This window comes from Kogia breviceps, chromosome X (assembly GCF_026419965.1).
Source record: "Kogia breviceps isolate mKogBre1 chromosome X, mKogBre1 haplotype 1, whole genome shotgun sequence".
In the NCBI taxonomy this organism is placed as follows: Eukaryota; Metazoa; Chordata; class Mammalia; order Artiodactyla; family Physeteridae; genus Kogia; species Kogia breviceps.
The window spans coordinates 133,764,216-133,781,489 of NC_081330.1; the positions used below are offsets into that span (position 1 = coordinate 133,764,216).

A 17,274-nucleotide genomic window follows, 5' to 3' on the forward strand; every position below is an offset into this window, starting at 1 on the left:
CACTGGACACTCCCCGACGGGGCAGCGCCCCCCGGGGGCCCACCTTGGAAGCCCCCTGTCCTCCACCCCATGTGGCTCCAGGGAAAGGGCTCCTGGAGCCCTGGCATCTACTACCTCGCCCTCCTTGGTGGCCCTACCAGCCTCCAAGGACCCTACGATGAAATGGTGTCCCAATCAATCCATATTAAACCGAAAAAAGAACCCATCTCTTGTGGTACACACACACACGCGCGCACACACACACACACACACACACACACACACACAACGGAATACTATTCAGCCATAAAAAAGAATGAAATAATGCCATTTGCAGCAACATGGATGCACCTAGAGATTATCATACTAAGTGAAGTTAAGTCAGAGAAAAACCAATACTGTATGATATCACTCATACGTCGAACCTAAAATACAAGTCAAATGAACTTAGTTACAAAAAAAAGACTCACAAATACACAGAACAGACATGTGGTTGCCAAGGGGGAGGGGGGAGGGATGGACTGGGAGTTTGGGGTCAGCAGATGCAAACTATTATATACAGGATGCAAAAGCAACAAGGAGAAAGGCAAATATTATATGATATAACTTATTTGTGGAATCTAAAATATGACACAAATGAACTTATTTACAGAACAGGAAGAGGCTCACAGACATAGAACACAAACTTATGGTTACCAATGGGGAAAGGCCGGGAGGGATAAACTAGGAGTTTGGGATTAACAGATACAAACTACTATATGTAAAATAGATTAACAAAAAGGACCTACTGTAGAGCACAGGGAACAATACCCAATATTTTGTAATAACCTATAATGGAAAAAATGTAACAAAGAATATATATAGGGCTTCCCTGGTGGCGCAGCGGTTGAGAGTCCGCCTGCCGATGCAGGGGACGTGGGTTCATGCCCCGGTCCGGGAGGATCCCACGTGCCGCGGAGCGGCTGGGCCCGTGAGCCGTGGCCGCTGCACCTGCGCGTCCAGAGCCTGTGCTCCGCAACGGGAGAGGCCACAACAGTGAGAGGCCCGCCTAGCACACGCGCACACACACACACACACACACACACACACACACACAAACAGAATATATATATATATGTACATATGTATAACTGAATCACTTTGCTATATAACTGAAATGAACAAAACACTGTAAAACAACTGCACTTCAATTTTTAAAAAATCCTCTCTAGTCAAAAATAAGTGAACACCCTCAGAACTCGACCTTCTTTCACTGAATTCTGCGGAGCAATAGAGTTCTGATGTTCTGACTTAGACATACTTCTTTCGGTGAATTGGTTATACAGCGACCAGCTTCTAGCTGCCAGTTGACCTTGACGATCATTCAAGAACAGTCCCCCGTCTACCCACAAGGAGCCAAAAGCCAGAGGATAAAACAATTACCCAACGAGTCATTATCACAAAGAATCACTATCACAACTCTGACGGTTCGCCGTGAGTCCCCCAGAAAGAATCCATCACAGCGACGGACGAATAAATCATTTCATTCCAGCTTTCAGATCACGGACATTTTTATAAAGACATGCAGGTTGTAGGTTTCCACAACACGTTCACGGGTTTTAGTTCAACGCCTGGTGAGACTCACGTTTAATCAATGCGCATTTGTACCAAAAAATGGAATCGTGCTTTTAGCAGAGAAGAAACAGAACAAGTGTGTGGTTCATGTTTTAACTCAGGATCCCAAGGCTCTGCTCAGGCCCAGGTCTATTCACCAACAGGATAAAACTCCTCTGCCAGACAGGCACGGTCTCCAGTTTACGACACTCTGCGGCTAATCCTCGTGCATGAGAATAAAGTCCTTGGGGACGAGGGGGTGGCCACAGTGCGATCAAAACCATGCAAAGCATGGGGCCCTGGCGGCTTTAGGGCCTCATAAACCCTGTTGCCCCCAACCGCCCCCCGAGACTGAGCCCTGCGTCCCCAGCAACACCGTGCACGGTGCTGGTTTGTGGGCGCGTGGCCCTATGGCATGCGTTACGGGCCTCCTGCTCTCCTAGGAGGTGAGACGTTTTACTCTCGGCATCCTAGCGAGAATGGTAGGATGGTGAATCCCAGAGAATGTTGAATCTCAGCCGCATCAGCCACAGGTGTCCTCATTCCCTGAACCGGCCCAGGGAACACAGCCACATGGGGTGCGGGGGGATAAGAGCCTGCAGTGAGAGGCCTCGGGGGGAGCTCACAGGGACACGCGCGGACACAAGAGACACACACACAGACACACGGCTGCAGGAATAAATACAGACACACAGGTACATAAGCAAAGACACACACAGGTGCAGGACAAAAAAAGATGCACACAGACGCAGGAATAAATATAGAGGCACATAGGCGTACACACACAGACACACAGAGGCAGGAATAAACAGGCTCACACAGACATACAATCGCAGAGACACACACAGATGCGGGGCAAAGATGCACATACATGTAAACTTATATAGACACAGCTAGACACACACAAAAACACAGACACGTGTGCACATATGCAGACACACATAAACCTGAATACACCCATGCACGCACACACACACACACACAGCATGAGGGACCACACAGGCTTTCCGACAAAGTAGGAGGACCTCATCCCTCAAAGAGGATGAGGATTTGCTCAGAAGCCTGGAGTCTCCCTGCCGTCTGGGGTGACGTGCAGGTGACAAGGCCACTCGGCATCCCCACCCCCGACAGCGACTTCATCACATGGGAAGAAAACGTATCCCTGAGTTTCCTGGTGCTCCGGGGGCCATGACAGCACCGTGCACACAGCAGGTCCACCGCCGTGTCCGCTGGAAGGAAAGCTTGCGAGCTAACTAGAAAATATGACACGGCTCCTCTGAGGCTGAGCAAATTCCAGGCAACACCGAAGTAAGGAAGTGAAACAGACCGGCCTCGAATCCCAAGACGCCCTCACTGCTTCCCTACTACAGGAGAAACGGAGAGCCTCCCCAAAGAGGCGTACGAAAAAAGATGTAAGATGCCGAATGAGGTGTGTGAAGAACAGCACCTGGTCCTGAGTTTCTCCTGGGCGCCCAAGAAATCTCCAGGACCAGAGTCCCAGGACACCCCCTACCCCCCGCTTTTTCTCGATTCCTCCAATGCACAAGGCGTTGGCTTCACCAGGAACACGCCCAGAGTCTTCTGCGACCAACGTGCCCCTTTTTTCCAGGGTCCACGTGCCCCCAACGCTGGTGGTTAAGAGGGCCCGCGTCCCGGCGAGGGTGCACGGGCTGCTTCTCAAAGGCAGACCCTTCCAGACGAGGGGAGCTTCCTCAATCCATCCCCGATGGATTTTACCCAGAACATGTCCAATTGCAGTGTTTGGTGCGAGGAGCTGGCCATTTGAAATGGGAGAGGGTCTCACCTGCACCTCAGAAAGTGCGTAAATACTCTCTACTCCCTTACAGGGAGAGCCAAGGCTTTAGGGATCAAAGTGTGCACGTGCTTTAACTCACGCCGAGCGTGGAAATCGTGGAAATTCACCAGATAAAAGGTGTGTCACATGTTGCTTCCTGGAGGGCGTTCTTGGTGGGATTGTGTCCCACTGCCAATGTGTTAAGTTGACATCCTAGCCTGGGACCTCAACATGGGACCTTATTAGGAAACGGGGTCTCTGCAGATGAGATGAAGTGAAGTGTCTGAGATGAGGTCCTCCTGGAGGAGGGTGGCCCTACATCCAATGACAGGGTCCTTCTAAGAGACAGAAGAGGAGAGACACAGACACAGAGGAGAAGCCCCGGGAAGACAGAGGCAGAGACGGGAGGGAGGCGGCCACAAGCCCAGGGACGCTTGGAGCCCCCAGAAGCAGGAAGAGGCGGGAAGGACCCTCCCCTGGAGCCTCTGGAGGGACCGCGGCCCTGGGACACCCTGACCTCATACGTCTGGTCTCCAGGACTGAAGGAGGATGAATTCCTGTGGTTTTAACGCACCTGATGTGCGGTCATTTATGACAACGACCCCAGGAAACCAATTTTCGGTGCAAAGAAAGCAAAGCACCCATGTTACTGTACTTGTGTGAGAATCAAGAAATGCAACATTAAATTTCAGAGACACACTTGTCTTGACAAACAAGGGCATCGGTCACAACCACGTATTTACAGATGCTGTGAGGGTCTGCCTGCAAAACTCAACGGGTCCTCTCTTAGGTGGTAGGGCAAAACGTTTAGCCCCAAAATATTTTAATCTCTTTTCTACGTCAAACATAAGTAATAAGAAAACATTTTGAAGGTCCTGAAGCAACAGAACACAGAGTATAAAGCCCGAGACGTACACCGTGGGAGACCATTTCCACCGGCCTCAAAGCATGTTCATTACATCAGGGACCACCCTCCACCAGCTGCCCCTCCTCGGGCAGCAGGGCAGGTGAAAGACTTTGCCCTTTATGCTAACAGCCTCGGAAAACCACGGGGGTGGGCGGCGGTGCAGGTACAGACATGATCTAATTGGTATTTTAGAGAATTCTCCGACTAGACAGAGAATGGCTTACAGGAGAGGCAAGAGAGGCCAGCCAGGAGGAGGCGTTTGCTCCAAAGGCGTAAATTTAAAAACTTCAATTCTTCCAAGAAAACCGTCTACTCACAGCACTTCCGACACCCAACGTGTGGGTTTTCCGCACCGAGCAAGTCTCCAGTTCTCCTGGGACACCAGCTGGGCGCCCTGCCCTCCACCCCAATTCAACTCTGATAGGAGCCCGGGTGCGCGCAGGCCGCACGGGGCAAAGACTCGGGCCCCCGGGACGGCCCCCACGTCAACCCCCAGCGCAGGGACTGGGTCCCCAGCTCGCCCGCACTTGTGTCCGACAAGGCTACACACGGAGGGTCCCCGTGACGCCCTCCTCGGCGAACTCAGGCAACACGTGGCTGACTCACCCGTTTATCAGGAAGGGACGAACAGCCAGAGAGAGCGGTGGAGGGCGAGGCCCGGGAGGGCCCCGAGCGCGGCAGCTTCTGTCTCCGTGGAGTCTGGCGGGCGTCACTCTCCCCACGTGCGGACGGGTTCCCCAACCCGGAAGCTCTCGGAACCCCTCTCCGTAGAGTGTGTGGGTCCGGGGCGGCCGCCAGGCACGACTGTCGAGAGCGCTGCGCCTCGGGAGCCGCTCGAGCCCCGCCCCCTCTGCGCTCCGCGGCGTCTGGGGCGGGGCTGAACGGGCCCGCCCTCTCGTCACGTGGTTGGTTCCTCGGGGCAACCGGCCCGCCCCTCCCGGGGCTGCGCCTCAGCGCAGACGCAGGCGCGGCGGGGCTCGTTCCGAGGGCCTGCGTCGCTCAGGAAGCTCCTAGGGTTTCGGGAGCTCTGCGCCCGGAACCCGGAGATCACCCTGCATTAGGATGCGCCCTAAATCCAATAATAAGTGTCCTTATACGTAGAATATTATACCGCATAGTATGATTTATATATAATTTTATATATGATTATTTTTAACTATACAAAAATTACAATATACGAGACACACATATACAATATAATTATATGTAGATTGTACACATTATATACATTTATAAACTATATGATATATATTATATATAAACAGATAAAGTGTTACCTGTATGTTATAATCATATGGAATTATACCTATATATCTATAATTATAGGTGATTAAAGATGATTATTATAATATACAATAGGTATATGATTATATGGCTATAAATAATATGGTATATTTGTATTTTAATATATATTAATTAATATTCATGCTATATATTTAATTTAATTCCTTATATAATATAAAATGTATTAAATGTATATTATACATTTAATATTATACATATTGATTATACATTATGATTATATTAATAAGATATTAATATATATTATTTCCATGTATATAATTGTTACAATATATAGTCAATTTATATGTAATTTATATATATATATTATAATATAATTAATATAATATAAATATATCATAATATATAATATGATTGCCATACGATATATACAGTATAATACGTATAATCATATGCAGTACAATATATAAGGTAATAATATATATCACTGTATATAGTATAATATATGTTATAGAGTGCAACCTATAACAGTATAAGAATACAATGAATATTATATTTTATATACTTATATGTATATAATTTATATACAAATCATACATTACATTTATGTTTCCATGAATCTTATACAATTTGCAGTTACCATATCATGCACAATGGAGAAGCAAAAATGTTATTTGAGACCCCGATGCATAATTTTCTATAACAGACTCTATGGGGTTTCGGCAAGACGCGGCATAGGGTTCAAAAACTGGGGAAGAAAGGTGGCGTCACCCGAAGCACTTCCTGGTCCCTCACGCGATGCCCGGGACGTGAGCACGGCGGTGGTGAAGGTTGCGCCGTTGGTGCCCAGCTTGTAGGGGGTGTGGACTCCGGGAGCCGCAGCCTCTGGGCTCCGTGCCGCCGCTCCTCCGAGTAAGGACGGCCCCTCTCTCCTCCCCCACGCAGCACCTGACCTGTGACCCCTCACGTCTCCCAATCCCCCAGGCCCCTGCCCATTCCCTGACCCCCGGCTCCCCTCCCTCCTCCTACCGACCCCGCTCGGCCCAGGGCCCCACCTGCCATTCCGTCCTCATCCTGGAACCAGCTCTGCCCAGGACAGCAACCCCACCCCTCACCCCACTCCTGACGGACGCGCCCTGCGTCCTGATTCCCAGCCCATCCACAAACAGCCCTGTCTTCTTTCCCAGGTCCTTTCCCCAGCTGTATCCGTAGGGCTCTCCAGAGAAACAGAACCAAAGGGATGTGTGGATGCAGAGAAGACAGGTAGCTGGGCCCCTGTGACCTATAAAGCTAAGCTGACACATAGAATTAACCATCACAGCTGGTCAGCAGCAGCGATACCCGCCTGCAGGGGGAGAAACAGAGTGGACCCTCCAGGTCTCTCTGCAAAGCCAGCCAGGAGAGGGCTCGTGGCTCTGGGGCTCTTCCTGGAAGCATGAGCCTGCAAGGCGAGGTCAGGGCGCTCACACCCTCCTGTCTCGACGGAATCTGCGAGCCCCCCGTACAGACATCGTCCCAAGCTGGCAGGAAGCTGAGGAAACCTCTGTCGTTCCTCTCTCCGTGTGGCTGTCCCAAACGCCTGCCGGTAATAAATCCCCATCAAAAGGAAAGAAGCCGTTTCATCTGGGCACTTTGATGCGAACCCGTTTTCCTCGCAGGGACCCACCCCCACTATATCAACATGCAGAATTCAAAAGAAATCATTCTCCTTTCCCTCGGGGAAATGCAGCCTAGGGAAACAAAGACCTTTAGGGTCAGCTCTTGGGGTCCCTTCCTATTTACTTCACTGCTTAGAATCCCCATAACCAAGGGGTCGCGTTTGCAGGTGAATTGGGACCATCTTGAGTGGCTGGTGTTCATACGGGAGCGGAGGGTCTTCTTCCCGCTAAATAAAGCACATCTGATGTAAACAATCCTGCTCCTACCGCTTTGTCCTCGGATGTTTCTGAAATCTAACCCAGGTTTGTAGGCAAGATTGAGGTGAAGACGATAGTTACCCCTGGTGACCCCAAACCGGATAATCCAGGAAGATGTCAACTTGAGACCCTTCAATTCATCCCATGTGCAGACACCCTGTTTCCAAACACGGTCACATTCACAGGTTCTGGAGATAAGGATGTGAGCACGTTTGGGGGGACCCCCACTGAACCCAGGACATGCTAGTATTGCCATATTGTAACCACATAATCAATCCATGAATTTCGGTGGTCCACAGCAACCCAAACGGCCAGCACACAGGATGCACAACCCAGAATGGAAATTAACCTCAGAAACACACCTGCCCCTGAATTTATACCTTCCTGGACGTGACAGGCTCGTGACTGCACGAAACCTCCGTATAAGCAGGTACGGCGAGATACTCATTTTCTGCTTATTTTTGTAAATTCCCAAACCTAGGTCGGAGGTAATAGATTTCCTTTTCCAAATAAGATGCCTCAGCATCTCCGTATATAAATAACCTTGCTTATTCAGGGGTAAAAATAGCAGCCTGGATGGGATCGTTCAAACAGAAACAGCGAAGGAGAAGAAAATGAAATATGCAGACTCCAAAGGTTAAAAATTGTGGGGAAAAAAACTGAAAGAGCACATATGCGGTCACAAAAGAAACAGTTTGACGAGAAGTGTCTGCTCTGGAAATAAGCATGTGGGAGAACAGGAAGCACTGAGTTGCACTGGGGGGCTCATGAACCAACACAGGTGGAAGCAGGGGGTCTCCTCCACCCCATCATTGCCTCCCTCGCCTGGGGAAGGTCGTCTGGACCATCCAGTCTCCTCTGTAAACCAGGGACTGGATATGAGTTTGGACGCTGCGTCAAGGTTCCCAAGACGCCCCAGGATTGACAACTGTCTCGAAGGACTCAGACTCATGACAAGGTGGAACTCGTGGTCATGGTTTAGTCCCATGAACGGATACAGAGCAAAGGGAAAGCTGTGTGGGCTGGATCCTGGGGGGAACCAGGTGCAAGCTTGCAGGGTCCTGTCCCCGTGGAGTCGCACAGGGTGCACTGAAGTCCTCAAGCAACGAGTTGTGACCACATGTGTGAAATGTTGTCGCCAGGGAATTTTAACTGAATATAGTAGCGCTCAAACACTGAGACTCTGCCCCCAGGGGACACCTGGCAACGTCTGTGGACATTTTTGGTTTTCACCACTGGGGAGGGAGCTCCTGGCACCTGGCGGGTGGAGACCAGGGAAGCTGCTCCACAGCCCACAGGGCCCGGGACGCCCCGCATCAGAGGGTCCTCCAGCCCCAGATGTCAGTAGTGCTGAGGCTGAGAAATCCTGACCTAACATGAGAGACTCTATCTATCTATCATATCTATCTATCAGCCTATCTATCTATCCTCTCATGTATCTATCTATCCATCTATCCATGCATCCTGTCTTGTCTACCCATATATCCTCTGTCTATATATAATCTATCTATCCATCCATCCATGTCTATGTATCTATATATCTATCCATCCATCCATCACCTCTCTCTCTCCCCACCCATTTATCCATATATCTATCCATATATCTATCCATATCTATCTACCTACATACTTACCTATCTCAGTGGTTCATAACTGGGGATGACTTGGCCACCCAGAGGGACACTTGACGATGTCTGGGGACATTTTTGGTTGTTACAACTTTGGGGAGGATCCTACTGGCTTGTGGCGGATGGAGACCAGGGATGCCGCTCCGCATCCCACAGGGCACAGCACGCCCCACAGCAGAGGGCCATCCAGCCCCAGATGTCAGTCGTGCTGAGGCTGAGACACCCTGTCTAGCATGAGAGACTATCTATCTATCTAGCTATCAATGTATCTAGCTATCTAGCTATCTATCTAGCTATCAATGTATCTATCTATCTAGCTAGCTAGCTATCAATGTATCTATCTATCTATCTATCAATGTATCTATCAATCTATCTAGCTAGCTATCAATGTATCAATCTATCAAGGTATCTATCTAGCTAGCTAGCTAGCTATCAATCTATCTATCTAGCTATCAATGTATCTATCAATCTATCTATCTATCTATGTATCTATCAATCTATCTATCTATCTATCAATGTATCTATCAATCTATCTATCTAGCTAGCTATCAATCTATCTATCTATGTAGCTAGCTAGCTAGCTATCAATCTATCAATCAATGTATCTATCTATCTATCAATGTATCTATCAATCTATCTATCTAGATATCAATGTATCTATCTATCAATGTATGTATCTATCAATCTAGCTATCAATCTATCTATCTATCAATGTATCTATCTATCTATCAATGTATCAATCTATCTAGCTAGCTAGCTATCAATCTATCTAGCTATCAATGTATTTATCTATCTATCAATCTATCAATCTATCAATGTATCTATCTATCTATCTATCAATCTATCTATCTATCAATGTATCTATCTATCAATCTATCTATCAATGTATCTATCAATCTATCTATCTATCTACTCATCCATCCACCTATTTATCTGTCTACGGCTGTGGTTCTAAACCAGGGATGACTTTGCCCCCAGGGGACATGTGACAATGTCCGGAGACGTTTTTGGTGTCGCACCGGGGGGAGAGGGTGCTGCTGGCACGTGGCGGGTGGAGACCAGGGAAGCCGAGCCACAGCCCACAGGGCCCAGGACGCCCCGCATCAGAGGGTCACCCAGCCCCAGATGTCAGCCGTTAAAACTGCTCTGAGGAAGTCCTACCACCATGAATTTTCAAAACATCCTTTTCTCTCAGTCTTTCCCAGACTTGGTACCAACGACATCCGGCACCTGCAAGGCTGCGCATGCCCGGCTCGTCCGGGAAAACGCAGAGGTGGGTGGGAAAGTGAAACTGGAAGAGGGTGGCCGAGTTCGGGAGGAAGACGGTTTACAACCCGGGCGCGGAAAGGCCAGGAGAAGAGCGAGGAGCAGAACGGAAAGCTCAGGGGCGCAGCCACGCCGGAAGTGGGCGGCGTGGATTCGTGGCTTAATGCAAAGCAGGAAGCGAGGGCCGAGGGCGCCCCCCGGTGCGGCTGGGACGCTGGGCTGCGCGACGTCTCACGGGGAAGCCGGGGCTCACCTGGTCCGGCCTCGCCTGCTCGGGAAGCCCCGTTAAAGTTGCTGAAAACGAACATGGGGGGCGTGAGCCACGGGCAGCAGAAGCCACGGCTGAGGAGGCGGGAAACACAGGCCGTGGGGAATCCAGGGTTGCCAACGGAGCCCGCGGGGGGGATCACACACAGCCTGCCGGCCCTCCTGCTCAGTTAGACATACACGACCTTCTCCTCCCCTTTCCTCTGGCCCTGCACGGTCAGCGAATGTCACGGCCTTTGAAAAGCGCAGGACCTGCCCTCCGTGGACCCCACGTGGCCGTCCCCCAGGGGATGACCCACAAGGGCCGAGCAAGAAGATGCCCTGAGCATGGCTCCCCGAATTCCCTCCTCCACCCTGCCAGCCCCCACCCCAGCCCCAGGCAGCCACTGACCTGCTTCCCGTCACTGTGGCATTGACTGCATCGTTTAGAACTTTCTAAGCATGGGAATTCCAGACATTTACATTTTCCTAGAAACCGTGTGTTCTTGGGGGTTCTGGCTGCTTTTCCTCTGCATCATTATTTGGAGACCCCTTCACCTTTGCTCCTTCTTGCACTTTCACGCCAGGGTATTTTTTCTTTTTCTTCTTCTTTGCTTTTGCTTTCTTTTTTTTTGAACGGCCCATTTCAATAAATCAAAGAGGTAGATTCCTAGAATGCACCCCCCCATCGATTCCACACAGTTAATCCCACACATTTTTAACTGTTAAAAAATAAAATACTGTACTAAAAAAGAGATTGGAAGCTACGTTTATACTTTTATAAAGGAAAGCCTTTCTAAACATAATGGACAGAGGTGGACACGGTAAAGACATTGGATGATTTGCTTTGCCATCAAATCAAAAACACTTAAGTGGGAGGGATAAACTGGGAGATTAGCATTAACATATACACATGACTGTATATAACACAGATAACTAATAAGAACCTACTGTATAGCATGGAGAACTCTACTCAATGCTCTGTAATGACCTAGAGGGGAAAAGAACCTTAAAAAAGAGTGAATACATGTATATGTATAACTGATTCAATTTGCTGTACACCTAAAACTAACACAACACTGTAAATCAAGTATACTCCAATAAAAACTTTTTTAAAATAAGTTAGGGACTTCCCTGGTGGCGCAGTGGTTAAGAATCCGCCTGTCAATGCAGGGAACACGGGTTCGAGCCCTGGCCTGGGAAGATGCCACATGCCGCGGAGCAACAAAGCCCGTGCGCCACAGCTACTGAGCCTGCGCTCTAGAGCCCGGGAGCCACAACTACTGAGCCCACGTGCCACACCTACTGAAGCCTGCGCGCCTAGAGCCCGTGCTCTGCAACAAGAGAAGCCACCGCAATGAGAAGCCCGTGCACCGCAACGAAGAGTAGCCCCCGATCGCCGCAACTAGAGAAAGCCCGCGCGCAGCAACGAAGACCCGACGCAGCCATAAATAAATTAATTAATTAAATAATTATTTTTAAAAAGGTTTAAAAAAAACCTTAAGTGGCAAATTACAAACTGATCGGAAACGGGCAAGGCAGGCAAACGGGCTTTTTGTACAAACAAAAAATCATCACGCTTTGCACGCAGGCCAGGACTCATATTTTTCCAGCTGAAACCCACCCTCCTTCAAGTATTTATCAATAGGTAAAGTGCCTCAAAAACACACAGTAATTAGCCCTGCGTGGAGGGTAACTGACGCTTTTCTGATCCTTTCTTCCTTCCTCTACATCCTGATGTTTTCCACAGGAACTGTCTTCAATTTGCTGTTTGAAGCCACTTGTGTTATTTCCGTGAGAGCCTCGTTTCTTGTCAACGGAGACTCTGCTCTCAGGCGGCCCTGGGGACCTGGCTGTCATGTCCAGGCAGTCTCCTCCAGGCACAATTTGGACGGTTTCCGGAGTCCCAAGCGCTCTGTGTGGAGATCAGCTCGGGAGGTGCGCAGCCGGGATGGGAGTGTGGTGTCTCTGCACGTGAAAACACACCTGGGGAAAGGTGACTGCTAGCAGCAGCCCGTGGTCCAAGGCTGTGGCTTCCGCTTTCTTTTTTTTCTTTTTTAATTAATTAATTTCTTTCTTTCTTTCTTTATTCTTGGCTGCGTTGGGTCTTCACTGCTGCACGCGGGCTTTCTCTAGTTGCGGCGAGCGGTGGCTTCTGTTGCAGAGCACGGGCTCTAGGCGCACAGGCTTCAGTAGTCGTGGCACGTGGGCTTCAGTAGTTGTAGCTCACGGGCTCTAGAGCGCAGGCTTCAGTAGTTGTGGCGCACGGGCTTAGTTGCTCCGCGGCATGTGGGATCTTCCCGGACCGGGGCTCGAACCCGTGTTCCCCTGCATTGGCAGGCGGATTCTTAACCACTGCGCCACCAGGGAAGCCCCTGTGGTTTCCTCTTTGTGCAGCATGGTCTCCGGTACGCGACAGGGAAAAGTCCAGCAAGGCTGCATGTAGGCCGGGGCCTAAATGACGCAGATAAAGAGGAGGGGACGGGGGCATGGGGGTCAGGCGGGCAGCCCTACTCAGCTGGCATGGGGAGAGGACCCCCTCTCGGGAGGCAGCACTTAACCCCAAAGCCAGCGTCGGCACGAACAAGCCACACGGGGGTGATGAAAGAATCTCACAAAAAAGGCATCAGGAGTGTGTTCTGGGCGGAAGGGATCCAAATCCTATTATTTTTACAAAACCTCCTGGTTTCCCAAGGTTCTTAGAATAAGCAGCGTCACGTTTATCATCATACAAATGACCTGTCACCTTCTACTTCAAAAAGCATAAAAAGCGATAAAAGCCGAAAGGGAGTTGATTCTTTTCACAGGACCAATTAAGCCGAAGAGGCCAACGCATCCAACGGAAGCCAAAGCAAAGTCAAGGAACTGGGAATTCATCTGAGGAAAAAGATACCTGGGGCCGATAATCCCGTAAAAAGTTAACTCAGTTATGGCAGAAATGCAAATGAGACTTCACGTGTCATAAAGACTCATATGGACTCTTCGGTGGAATGGTCCGTCCGACTTGACTTGCACAGTCTTTCTGGGTGGAAGTTTGTCCACATACATGAGTCTTGGGTCCTCAGATCTGAGTCGGAAATCAGTATTTTGGAGTTATTTCTCAACCCCATATGGATCAAACCAGTGTCACTGTCGGTGGCTTTCTGGGACCAGCACACTCTGTAGGATTTATCCTCTGCCTATGGGATGAAAAGTCTAAGCCCTGAATCACCCCCGGGAACCATACCTGAGGGTCCCACATCGCCTCCTGGGGCCCCGCCTGGGCTCTGGCTTGGAACCCGTCTACTGAATGAATCAATCAATCCATCAATGATTCAATGAGTGAGGACATTCATAGGTTATTTACAGTGAAAAAAAGTCAGAAATGACCTAAATGTCCTACCAAAAGGGAAGCAATTCAATGTATTTACACAGCCATCAAAAATCACATGGTCGGGCTTTCCTGGTGGCGCAGTGGTTGAGAGTCCGCCTGCCGATGCAGGGGACACGGGGTTCGTGCCCCGGTCCAGAAAGATCCCACATGCTGCGGAGCGGCTGGGCCCGTGAGCCATGGCCGCTGAGCCTGCGCGTTCAGAGCCTGTGCTCCGCAACGAATAGTAACCAGACGTGATCAGTCTATTTTTAAACATTTGGTGCCTAGCAAAGAAAGACACCAATTATAACTAGTGGTTATCACCAAGAAGTGCAATTTTTAAGCATACTATCTTTTTCCTAACTCTTCTTGATAATCCTCAATGTTTCTTTTAAATTATAAAGAAAAAAACCATGCGCTTTCAAAGCGGTTTTTTAGTTTCTTGCATTAAGTAACTGAAATGTATCTGATGCCTACGTTATACAAGAACTGGCCTGGACATCTCCGCATGTCCTGTCCCCGGGGGCCACGGGTGAGCCAGTCAGCGGGCAGCCTGGGTGGGCGTGCCCTGCACCGGGCTCCCGCATGTCTGGCTCCATTGCTATGTCAGCTGTCCCGTCTGAGGCTCTTTTTCCTCTTCTCCCCACTTACAAATTCGCCTCCCCCTCTCATCCATAACTTCAACCACGCCAGACGACTTCCCCACCGGAAATGTTTCTTCCTGTCTACACCGAGGCCACATGTCACCGAGGCTCTCCCTCCTCACCCATCCCACCTAGAAGCAGTGGGGGACTTAGCTTCCCCCCAGGTTATGAGCCAGGAGGACCTGATTTTCTGAGATTGGGGGGTGGGAGGGTGGACCTTGTGTCCACACCTCATTTATCGTCTCTCCAGGGCAGCACTGATGTTTATTTCCTTCCTGGAAAACCACGCTTTCCACAAAGCATTTCTACTAGCGCTTTTTCCCACCCAAAGGGCCAAAATGTTCCCTGAGGTTACATAGTACCTCTTCACAAGCCCTCTGATGCTGGACCAACTCCATGGGAACCAGAAGCCGAATCCCTCTCTCCGCAGCCTTTCATCTCCTTTCCATACACACTTGACCTTAGGTTTGGGGGCCGTAGACTTTAAATAAAAGCTGGAGTTGTCTGTCTTAGCCGCAGGACCCCGTTATCCCCGCTACAGGACTTTCATTACCCCCTTCCACCTAAGCTCAAATGGGGACACAGAGCCCAGGCTGGCTTGATTTGGAAAAACAAAGAACCGTGACATGTCCCTTAAAACAGCCCACACATCATCCGTCTTCCACGTAGCAATCGGGTGACTTCTGGTCACCCTATGACCGTCCGACCCCAGCCCCACCGCCAAGCACCCTCAGGCTCCAAGCTCATCGCCGATTCTCACTTCCAGCAAGTCAGTGACAGTCTATGCCTCGGTTTCTCCATCTGCGAAGTGAGGATAGGGATGCCTGCTTTGGGGGGAGGTGGATAATGAAAACAGTGAATGAAATATGGAAAGCATGCAGGATGATGCCCCGCACAGACTAAGTGCCATATGGCTGCTAGCACTTGAAAAAATGTTATTAATCATTATTAGAATAATTCTATGAACCCAAGGGGGAAGATTGCTTCCTGAGATTACATATCTCGATACGTGTTTAGCCAGACCTAGAGAAGAGACTTGTGGTAGCCAAGGCGGGTGTGGTGTGGAGGGAAGCGCTGGGAGTTTGGGGTTCGCAGACGCGAACTAGTACATACAGGGTGGATCAACAACAAAGTCCTACCGCAGAGCCCGGGGAACTCAACTCAATATCCTGTGATAAACCATGGAAAAGAATATAAAGAAATATATCAGGCGTTTTGATCCGTGTGTTATTAAAAACCAAAACAAATCAAGAAAGCAAGAAGACAGAAATAAACAGAACAGGGAGAGACGGGAAGGAAGAAGAAAAAGAAAGGAAGAGAGAAAGTTGAGTCACGATTGGCAAACACCATTGACGAATGTAGGGGAAATTCATACCCAATTTAGGAAGATTTATACTCAAAATTTTTTTTAAATTCAGTCGTGTGGAATACCTCTTTCCATGGCCACCTGGAATAAATGAGGTGTCTCTGTAGTTGGAAAAAAAATGCACAGAGATGCCAAGTATTTGAATAAATTGTAACGTTGTAGAAAACAAAGTGTTTAGAACACATAGGTTGCCTATGCTTATAGACAGACCACAGACTAAGCTTTCAGATTATACAGAGAGAGCAGTGTGGTCGGTCGTGGATTAAAGACACGGATATAGTCCTATCATCGCGGACACACACGAGTGTAGACACACACGCAGGGTCATAAATACAGACCCGGAGATCTCTACGGACAGGCGCCATCCTTGGATTATATATTCTAGAACCAGGTATAAACAGATGCTGGATAATTACAGAAGTAATACATGTAGTCATACACTGGTCCGGTGTCCACGCAAAACAGCTGGACAATTACTAGAAGTCATAAGTCAGACACGAGTAGATGGGAAGCCACTTCCGACCCAGAATCCCCGGCAAAGCGACCGCCCCGAGCGCCACCACCAGGCATCCTTCTTCGGGAACTGCATCAGCTTGGCCCTCAGTGCCCCCCGCGCAAAGGCCGGGACATCCCCCCCGTGGCGAAGGCGCCTCTTCCCGCCCGGGGCACCCGGGTGTTGCCCGCTGTGCCTGCTCTCCGGCGATGCCAAAGTGCTTGAAGTGGCACGGTCATCATCGTTGGAAAAGCCGCTCGGGTCTCTTCCCTTGGGGGGGGCAGGGGGCCCCCCCGCAGGGCAACCTCCTTCTGTGTACGACGAGGGCCACCTTCCAGCCCACGCTACGGGTCGCGATGCATCCCCGAGGCGGATTCCGCCGGGCCAGGGTGTCCCGATGCCCTCCCATGACACGTCCGGTGATGGAAAATCTAACCATCGCCAAGCCCAGGGAGAGGGCTGCAGGGTAGAAGCAGCGGCGAGGCCAAGGCACAGGTGACAGATTTCCATCACATTCGCTAAAACGACCCAGGGAGTCGACCCCATTTTCCACCCTCTACAGACGCTCCTGTGTTGCGCTTTTTTTTTTTCCCCCCGCAGATTTTTGATGAACATAGGTCTTTATTACTATTGCTGAGTCATATGGTAATTGTATGTTTTAAATTTTTTTAACATCTTTATTGGAGTATAATTGCTTTACAATGGTGTGTTAGTTTCTGCTGTATAACAAAGCGAATCAGCTATACGTATACATATATCTCCATAACTCCTCCCTCTTGCATCTCCCTCCCTCCCACCGTATCCCGCCCCTCTAGGTGGTCACAGAGCACCGAGCTGATCTCCCTGT

General features: G+C 49.6%; 2 long non-coding RNA genes across 2 annotated transcripts in view; both read right to left on the reverse strand.

Annotated features, from left to right (window-relative positions):
* Positions 1 to 5,156, reverse strand: part of LOC131748563 (uncharacterized) — a 211,294-nt gene extending 206,138 nt beyond the window's left edge. Inside the window, exon 1 of the long non-coding RNA XR_010838617.1 lies at positions 4,881 to 5,156. This is a non-coding gene — a long non-coding RNA (uncharacterized lncRNA). The remainder of the gene's footprint in view (positions 1 to 4,880) is intronic.
* LOC136793403 (uncharacterized) overlaps positions 1 to 17,274 on the reverse strand; it is a 341,429-nt gene that overhangs the window by 210,009 nt on the left and 114,146 nt on the right. The window lies entirely within an intron of this gene.